The sequence below is a fragment of the Falco naumanni genome, chromosome Z (assembly GCF_017639655.2).
Source record: "Falco naumanni isolate bFalNau1 chromosome Z, bFalNau1.pat, whole genome shotgun sequence".
Lineage (NCBI taxonomy): Eukaryota > Metazoa > Chordata > Aves > Falconiformes > Falconidae > Falco > Falco naumanni.
Window position 1 is genome coordinate 823199 of NC_054080.1, and position 10457 is coordinate 833655.

Genomic DNA, 10457 nt, shown 5'->3' on the forward strand with positions numbered 1-10457 from the left:
CACAGCCACAACAGGCAGCACAGCATTAAACTGACCCACCACCACCCTGTGACTTTTTGTCCCAGCAAATGCTGGGAAAATCTGCTTTTTCTTCTGGATTCACTGAGAAAATGATGTCAGAGGGCCAACAGTTCTTGGGTAACGTGCCTTGCTGTATCTCGCAGAGCGTGCAGGTGATGGTCACACATGGGACCATCGCGTAGAGCCAGGTCGGGCGGCTTGCACCGACACAGGTGCCAGATGCACGTCCCGAGCCGTGGCCACCACAGGCCTGGGGAGGCCAGCTGGGGAGCCCTGTTGTGTCCCTCAAACTGAAACCTGCTCCTGTCACAGGTACGCATTACTGCAGCATGAGAAACAAAATGATCTGAAAGGATCAAAAACAGTTAGCGTTGCTTTTCTGGTGGAGCTAATGAGACTTGACGTGCAAACGCTGAGTGAAAAGCACGTCAAAGAGGTGCCTGGTGCCAGGATTGCTTGCTTTGGCATCACAGCTGGCGTCAGTGTCAGCTCCAAGCTGGTCCTGCGAGAGGGCTGGTGCAGCCCAGGAGCTGCCGGGCAGGAGCCAGGCTGAAGGGGCTTTGCAGGACACCGCCACAGCACCGCAGTGTGGGTGGACGTGCACGTTGGGATGGACGTGCACGCACACGCGTGTGTGTGTGTAGACATGCTGGAGTCTCTTAAACCCTGGCAGGGGTCGTGGAGGGGTGGACCAGAGTCCTACGATAGCCCTGGCTACCACCCGGCTGGACCTCTCTGTCCAGGGTTTCCTGCTCTTGCCCTGTCAAAGCGAGAAGGGAAAACGGCTGGTGATCATTAGGCCTACCTTTTGCTTTGCTCAGCCTCGTGTAGAAAGAAACCTTGTCCTGGTTTTTCACTTTGTAGTGGCCTTTGTACATTTTGAAATTACAGAAACTCATTTCATTGCAAATGGAATTCCTTTCCAAGAAAAAAAAAAAGAACAGGCGCTTTTTTTTTTTTTTTCCTGGAGACAAACTACTTTGTATTAGGGACTTCTAGCATCAAAGAAATACATATCTATTGTATCCACCAAAGTCTGCAATGCCTGCATTGAAGCTTACGTCTTAAAAAAAAAGAGAGGAAAAAGGAAAAGAGAGGGAGAGAAATAAAAGCCTCCTCCCCTTGAAAAATACATACAAACAACAACAACAAAAACTTACAAAAAAAAAACCACATAAAAATAACTGTTGAATTGCCTTTGAAAGTAGGGGATAACATCTGTTGCAAAACAGATGAAAAAATGCTTCTTAAAATGTGTATGTTTTGTATTCTTTTTTTCTAGTAGGAAAAGAACAGACTTGAAATCTTGGTGTTTTTTCCTTAGTGCTGTGTGTTGCTTTTGTGTGTTTTAATATTTGAATGTAATTACAGCAGTGCCAATTTGCCAAAGATGTCGAACATTATTTTGGGGTTTTGTTTTGGGTTTTGTTTTGGGAAGCAAAAAGGGAGGTGGGCTGGGGAATGGGGGTGCTAAGGCATGGGTCAAAAGGGAGGGGCCGTTTGAAGGTTTTTTTCATTTATTTGGTTTTTTTCAATTCTTTTTCTTGTCAATTCTGAAATTTGTGATTTTATTCTAAGTTAAATGGTTGACTGCAACAATTTTTATTTTTAGATTAGTTGAAGAAACATGCAATAAGATTGGCGTAGTTCAATATCTGTGTGTCTTTTCATGAGAGTGACTGTTACTTGTGGACATTTGGTTTTATGTAACCTTTATGTGAGATAATTATTTGTAAATATTTACCATAATTTTATTGGTTCCTAAAATAAAAGTAATTTTTTTAAGTTCAAAACCCCACTTTCACTCTTGTTTCCACTGTGTGTCCTTGATCCCTTGGAAAAAAAAACAAACAACCCAGAACAAACGGTTGCATTTGAAGCAGGATTTGGGGGGCCTGCGTGAAAAGGCATCCATCAGGCAGGGCCAGCCACTGCAGCCGAACCCACCTCACCAGCTGGCAGCACCACTGGACCCAGCAAAGCCCCAGTTACCAGGCAAATGGTAAGGTTTGTGTTGGTGAGGGATGTCCAGGTCCTCAGATGTCCTCATTCCTGCAGGCAGGTTGGTCTCCTGATGAGGGAGAAGCAACCTCTAAGCCAACTCCAGATGCAAACTGGAACAGTTTGCTGGGGACTGGAGTCAACAGCTGTTCAGGGGTGCCTAAAGAGCAGCTCTTGTTCTGGGAAGATGGTGGTGGTTTTGCTGAGACTGTCCCTGCTTTAGAGCAGGTCTCTGCTGTCCTGCCCTGCCACCCAGCTCCTCTGCTGTGGGAGAAGGTGTCTTCTGGCTACACAGGCAGAAGGGAAGGGGTCTCCCAGGTGCAGGGATTTTCACCCCAGCTTCCTTCTCGTTCCATACAAAAATCTCTTGTCCATTGTGAGACAGGTAGAAAGACCCCAAACATCTGCCCGTGTCACAGCTAGCCACCAGCAGACAGAGGGCTGCAGCCAGTCAGGAGAGTACCAAGCCCTCCTTCCCCCTGCTCTGGACTCCCATCCCAGCTGTGTCTTGAGATGCACATACCCACGTGTATGTGCCACTTCAATCTTGCTAAATACTACTACTGTAAAACCCCTTTTATTAAAAGGAGCTGTAGCTAATGACTTACTAATTATTTGTTCTCATTGAGTTACGTATGAATGCATCTACATTTGGATGCATAAGCGCATGTGGGGGTTTATTTTTGGTGCTACTGACATTCCTTTAAGCTCGCCTTTGTCTCCATCTGCCATCTCGGCAGCAGCTCTGTGCCCCTCCAAATGCATCCATGTGCTTGGGACTGCTCAGAGCCAAACCTCCTGTGTAGCCTTGAGTTGTGAGAAATTTACTGGGTTTGTTACCACACATGTCCTGCTTGTGCTGGCCACTGCTGCCACAGTACTCCAAACACCCGGTTTGTGAAACAACGGTCAAGGAATACCCGTTTGATTTGACATAAGATGTATTTGGACTGAGCTGCCGTATTCTCTGTCTTAATTTTAACAGTATTCTCACAACTGAGATACTGCAAATTTTAATGAGCAAATAGTGGTGAATGTGTCCAGAACTTCTGTCTTCACCCTTTCTGAATTCCTAGTGTTCTACAAATGATGTTTATACCGTGTCTGTCTGGGATGGAGTTCATTTTCTTCATAAATATGGTGTGTGCTCTGGATTTGTGGCTAAAACAGTGTTGGTAACACACCAATGTTTAGCTCTGAATGAGCAGTCTTGCTCAGCATCAAGGCTTTCTCTGCCTTTCTCCCAAAGGGTAGGCTTGGGGTGTGCACCAGGCAGGCAGGGATGCAGCCAGGAGAGCTAACCCCAGCTGACCAAAGGGTTATCGGTACTATGTGGTGTTGTCCTCAGCAATAATGTTGCTCAGGGACTGTCTGGGCACCATCAGTCTACTTGTGGGAGGTGCTGAGTGGTTACACTTGCATCACTTTTTTTTTTTTTTTTTTTTTTTTTAGTTTTGTTTTCCCTTGTCCTCCTTCACTTAGTAAACTTTATCTCAACCCATGAGTTTTCTCACTTTTGCTTTTCCTATTTTCTGCCCCATCCTGTTGTGGGGGGAGTGAGCAAGTGGCTAGGTGGATGCTGAGCTGTTGTCCGTGTTAAACCCACCACAGCAATGTACTCCTTATGATAAACATTAATATCGATTCTGACAGTCACTGTCCTCCAGGGAGTTCAGGTGCAATACCGTTTTATTTCTGTGTCCCAATACCGTACATTTCAGTCTTAAACGTGAGAAACAGAACTCACGGAACTTTCCACCATTCAGGAAGTAATTGTAGATAAATAAAATCACACTCTAATCACAGACAATAGGCAGAGGCAGAATTTAGTCAACCAGCAGCTTGCATCTAGTATTTACTCAGTCCCCAGCAGGCTCCGCTTTCTGGAGAAGCCTGCACGCTCTGTCCAGGCAGCACAAAGCCGGGATGCTTTCATGCAATAGTATTTCAGAGTGGAGTGGGTGTTCTTGCACTTGAGCCTGCAGTATCATGGAGCAGGCTTAAGAACAAGTGCTCAAAAATAATTTTTCTGTAATTGCCCAGTTCATCCTGCAGCACTTGTCCAGCTTCCCCCCCCCCCCCCGGCTCCTCTCCTGCAGTCTGACACCAGCTGTTCTCTGTGCACCATGGCCTCTGGAAAGTATGGCCTCGGAACAGCCCTTCACACCCCATGCCCTGTGCGGACTGAAGTGACATTGCCCACCTCACTGCTGCACGCTGGCATTTGCTGTCCTCCAGCCTCCATCAAGGCACAGGTGCCTTGAGCAATCAGGTGTCACCAGAGGGGCAGGTATCTCCTGTGCTGCCCTCTGAGCCCTGGGAGACTCAACTTCTTGTAGGCAATGTCCACTGGTGGTGATGCCTCTTGGGGAGGAAGGAAAGCCCTCAGCCCTTCAGAGCCCACTGCATTGACATGGACGGCTCACCTCCCAGGCAGCAGGATTCCAGAACGCATCGGGTGCTCGGAGACCACGCTCATCAGACGTCCTACAGCAGGGTATGTTCAAGTGCAGCTTTCAGCACGTTGTGAGGAGGGCAGAGAGTGGATGAGCCCAACCCCCTTTCCCTCCCAGAGCCCGTGCTGGTGCCTGGCAGCCTTCAGGGGAGATTCATGGCACTGCAGCGCAGGGACTTTGCAGGAGAACTATCAGGTGGTGACACCAGGAGCCGTGTTGTGGCTGTCCTCTCCTTGCAGCAAGGTGCTGATGGCAGGGAATGCCATTCCTGACTCTGTTTTTTGTACTTTTTGTACTTCTGCTGTCTTTCAGCCGTGCTAGGTTAAGAGAGGAGCAAATCGCCTGTCCTGCAGCAGGCAAACAGTACCCATTCCTCACGAAGCCCTCCCACTGGATGGGAAGCTGGATGTGAAATGCCACGTCAGCCTGCTGGCAGCAAAACAGTGGGATTAGAAATGACAAAATTGCGGTGAGAGGCGTGGGATCTTCCTGGCTCTCCAGGTGTGAGGCCCCATACTGCTTCATTCAGTGAGAATGCCCTTCAAGGATGCAAATATGATTTTAGCTCAAGCCTCCATACAAATGGCCATTGTTTAAGATGCCTGGGAATTGTCATTTAAACTTTTAATGAATAGGAAATGAAGACCCTTGTTTAAGCAAAAGTATGTCCCTGTATTGTAATAGATTTTGCAGACAAGGACAATATGCAGTCCAGCCAGGAAAGTCAGCAGCAGAGATGGTGGGTACACGGGAGCTGGTACAAAGAGATCAAAGTGACAGCCCCTTTGCCAGGTTTCCTGCAGTGGACCATGATAGCTATGAGCAGGAACATCTGGAAATAATGTCACAGACAGCTGGTAAAAACTTGTGGCTTCTGCCTGAGGATTTCATGACCTATTTTCATTCTCCGCGAAAAATCAAACTCTTGAAGTGCCCTAGGGAGAAAAGAAAATGCATTGTCTGTGTATGCACTGTCTTGGAGCCATTAGGAAGTGTCCTTCAGGACAGTGCTTCCAAAACAGTGGGGCTACTGACTGTACCTGAACTGAAAAACATGCTCCAGCAGCCATCCAGCTGGATGGACTTCTCTCTGCCTGCAAACCTGTGGTGATTCTCACTCATTCGCTCCTCCAAAGACTTGCTGGCCAAGAGGTTTTGAGCACACCTGAAACTGATCCCATGCCCTTGCTTCAAACTGAGAAGTAGGCATTGAAAGTGTAGCCAAAACTGCAGAGCCAAAGCTTGTCACCATAGGCGTGAGGAACTGTCCCACCCACAACAAAACAGGTAAAGTTTGGCAGACTGCAGCAACTTCAAACTCAAATAAAGGCTAGAAGCAGGAATTATCAATGGGACATATTTTGCAGAAGCATCAAAAGATTATGAAGAAATGGATTCCCCAGAGAACTTCCAGAAGATACATATTTATGCATCATGCTGCATTATCTCATCCATCTGTGCAACCAAACTGACACAGCTGCTCTGAAAGGACTTAAGAGGAAACCTTTCTTTCAGGATGATTTTCCTAGAAAGGACTTGAAGTCTGGGCCATTTACACAATGCTTCCAGCCACAAAGGTAGAGGTGTTGTCCGTGTTTCAGAGTGGACCCTTCTCTCCTTCCAAGGCTGCCCCATCTCACTGTCATGCACTGCAGGGAAACACCAGTACACAGAGTGAGTACCCACCACATCCCTCTCCTCCACCATCTGAGTTTGAATGCTTTCAAACAAAGGAGAAATCCTGCACTGGGGGAAACAGGGTTGAGGGAAGATGAAGATTGTTTCCTCCAGGGCACCTGTAAGGTGTCCACAGGTTTAAAGCACAGTAAGAGAACGAGACCCTTGAAAGTAAAGCAGCAGAAAATACTATGTTTGAGTCAGTGGGACCTTAGTTTGAGAAAGATACTAGAAAGATGAGAGGCCAAAAGAAGGTTTTGCCAACACTCAGCAGCAGGAGAGCAGCTGCTCCGAGAATCACCCACCACAGAGCTGAGCCAGGGCAGGTGGGAGAAGTACCAGAACGTGGAAGCAGACCAGCCGGATTCTGGTATCACCAATGGAGTCCATATGAGCCTTCTTGCTGGTCATAGCCCCCTAGTCTCTCCCTGGGTGTGGTAGGCTGACCCTGCCAACAGCCATGCCCCCACCTAGCTGCTTGCTCACAACTCCTGCAGCAGGACGCAGGAGGGGATCAGAAGGGCAAAAGTGAGGAAAACTTGTGGGTTGTGACGAAGACAGTTTAATAAGAGAAGGAAAGCTGTGTGCACAAGCAAAGCAAAATAAGGTTTTTTTGCCTTGCTCCCCATTGGGTTTTCACGCCCTGCTCCCCATTGGCACGCAGACATCCGCCACTCCTGGAGAGCAGAACTTCAGCACGCATAGCCATAGAAGACCAATGCCGTAAACTTGAATGTCCCCCTTTCCTCCTTCTTTCCCCAAGATTTTATTGCTGCGTGTGACATCATATAGAGCAGGATATCCCCTTGGTCATCTGGGGCCAGCTGTACCCTGCCAGCCCCCGGGCCCACTTGCTTGTGGGGCAGTGTAGGGGAAAGGTAAGATGTTGTGCAAGTACTGCTCAGCTGGAGCTGATCAGCAGCAACACAAAACACAACCCCTCAGGGACTGCTATGAAGAAAATGAACCACATCCCAGCCAGACCCAGTGCAGCAGGTAACACATGTGCATTGGGCTGAGAGGGATGCTCCAGCCACTCCTGCCATCTGATGTCCCTATTAAGCCTCTGCCACCACACAGTGCTAGGAAAGTCACACCTGATGGGAGACCGCAGAATTCTGGCTTCTAACTCTATTAGACCCATTGTAAACAGTCCCTGATAACACTTTAAAATAATGGTCTATTACGGCAGCAATGCTTAATTAGAGTGGAACTGACAAATGGAGTCATCATGATTAATGTTATTATAATGGATACATCTGCAATTTGGTATAACACACAGAAATGTCTGGCTTCCCAGGCAACCCCCAGTTACAGAGGGTGCCTTTTATATTCATACGGATATAATAATTCCTCTGAAGGAATCTCATTGTAATTTAGCATGAATTAATGCCCATTTATCACACTGTGTTACCCTGTGCAGCAATTTATCTAAATCCTATATATGCAATGTAGACTCTTGTCTAAGAACACCCGATAATGGAGAAATCCTTTGAAGAAATACATTTACTGTAGATCATTAATGCTCAATGTGCTAAGTGGCCTTTAAATTAAACTAAGTTAAATAAATTCTTCTTTAATATACCAGTGTAACTTTTTCATTAACAAACACATTAAGGCCTTTTTAATTTACATACAGCTGATGCAAGCATATGATACTAAAACGTTCAATTAGAGGAGCAAAATGTAATTCATAGTGTCTATATGGTGAGAAAAGGCAGGAAAAGACAGGGGTTTGGCACACCAGCCTCATGTCCGTGGGTAGCTGCATGCTGGTCCTGCAGGAATTTTGTCTGTATAGCTTGGCTCGGGGGCTTGCTTGAAAGGTTGTTCCGTGTGGGCAGCAATAGCTCCCAGGAAGGGGTAAGGCCCCACAGAGGAGGTTGCAGGCTGTCCCAGGGATGCACCATTTTCTATATGGGCAGAAGTTGTCAGAGCTGTGGTGCTCACCTCCATCCACACACCCTCTGGGACCAACATGACCTGCTGCAGGTTCTTCTCATTGAGTCATCATCTGCCTCCACATTTGGGCTCCAGTTCAGGTTGCAAACTGGTTTTAGCATGGCTCCGCTCATTTCCTGGGGCGGGGAACTGGAGCTGCACACCCAGCATGTTCCATTCCCAATGGGCACATGGACATCCTGGAGGAGAAGGACTGTGGCCACATATGGCTCCCACTGAGGAGCACTTATGATGGCATGAGGGCTCCTGCTCATGTGCCAGCTCCATTGCCTGCACAAGGACTGTGGGGAACACTGACAAGGGTCCTGCAGGTCAGAGCTAGAGTGGGTGTCCTCCGTCCCTGCAGCAAGTCCCCAGAGCAGCACATTGCTGGTGTCTCCCTAGCAAACTTCTGAGACTTGGCTTGCAAGATGTTCTTGAAATAGACTCCTACAAAACTTCTACCATGGTGTTTACCTTGATCTTCATGTTAATACTGTATTTACACAAGAGTCTGTCCATAAGATTTGTGATGTGACTATAATCCTCTTTACTAGGTATCTTTAAGCAACAGTAAGAAAACATCTCAGTTTTCTTACCTCAAACAGGTACACAATCTGCCTTCATACCTGCCACCTCCCATCCATTTCCCTGTGTGTAATCAAAAGAAAGAGAAGAGATGGCTTTTCTTGGCTGGAGGAGGGATCCCAGTTAGTGACTCTCTGATGGGACTGACTGGCCAGTTTACTGGATGGCTGGTGCACCAGTGGGAAATGGAGTAAGGCCTAAGAAGGACATACAGCATAGTGAGAGAAAAAGGCAAGGGATATTCCAACTCGTACAGTTGTATGGCTATTGCACATTTGACTGGAAAAACATGTAATCGAACAGGAGCAGGCAGCCTGTTCCATGTGAATTCTGGTGGACAAGTCTGGTGGTGAAAGAAGAGCTCCATGCATGTTTAATTTGGTCTTGTGAAAACGGCAGTACGTATATATCCCTGTTTGCCTTATAAAAGCCCAATATAATACTTCGCTTTCTTTATGCAAAATTCTCCTGAAAATCTTTCATTCTTCTTGTCTCAATGCACTCTGTATGTACTAATTTGAGAGGCTGTTAAATAAACCAGAAGGTACAGGGTTGTTTGGCTGAGCAACTGACTTTGGGACTGTGGGTTTAAATTCACTGACTGAAAAAGTCATGCTGATTACCAGGCTATAAAAGGTGCAAAATGAAGTACATTTAGCATGCCTGCTCAGGGGGAAGGGGGGGTGCAAAAGCCCTTGAATAACAATCACAGAAACCAACACATAAAACAAGGGGAGGATAGATAAAACTTCTGGAAAACTGAGTGTTCAGATTAGGGAAAAAAAAAAAAAAAAAGAAAAAAAAAGAAAGATAATACCATTTTTATATCTGAGTTTCTCCACAGCAAACAAATGATGATGGTGTTGGGAGCGCTCCTCTGAGAAAACCATGCTGAAGTGCCCATGTGAAGAGTGTACACCCTTGCTTCTCCCTTGGCTTTTATATCACAGATACTAAAAGGGAAATCTTTGCTAGCTGCATGCCAGAACCCCTCCCACTGGTGTCAATAGAAAATACGCTCACATCCACGGCAGCCTCCCGTTTCTCAGGGCAGCTTCCCTCTGACTCTTCCACCTGCCACCAGCCAGCAAGTGGAGGAGGAGGAAGAGGAGGAGGTAGAGGAGGAGGAGAAGTAAGATGTGGAGAAGGAAGAGGAGAGTTTCTTGTGGCAGAGATGTTTTGGTGACCGACTGCTCAGGGTCTTGCCTGGTCTCTGGACAAGATTACAAAAGGAGCTTAATCCCTTGGTGTTTTTTGGGGGAATGGCAGGTTGGCTGGTTGGATGACTGTTTTTTTGCTATGTATTGGCTCTCATAGCTGAATTTTAACAGTAAGGGAAGTGAGGTGGTGTGTCTTCTTAGAGCTGTTAAACACAAACATACAAAGCTTGTAAGCAATATAGGAATTACTGAAATCACCAGCTCCCAGAGACGGGGACAATGCATGCTCTAAACTACCCCTTTCTCTTTTGGTCCTTCCTTTAGTGTCCAATGCCAGCTGCTGCATAGAGAGGTTACAACTCAGTGCAGATGTTTATTTAGCATGGCTGCTAACCCCTTGCAATCATCCACTTCATACCCTTCATATGGCAATAACAGCTAGCAAAAGTCACGGGTTGCCCTAACCCTCTTCTGGAAACAGGTACCTCTATATACCTGATCCAGAAAAGATCATGCCAGAATTAAACTTCAGACAGAGGACATGCCATTTCCAAGGGGATGAAGGGAAACAGCAAGCAGGTTTAAAATTTCACGTTCACTCCATCACTCCTGC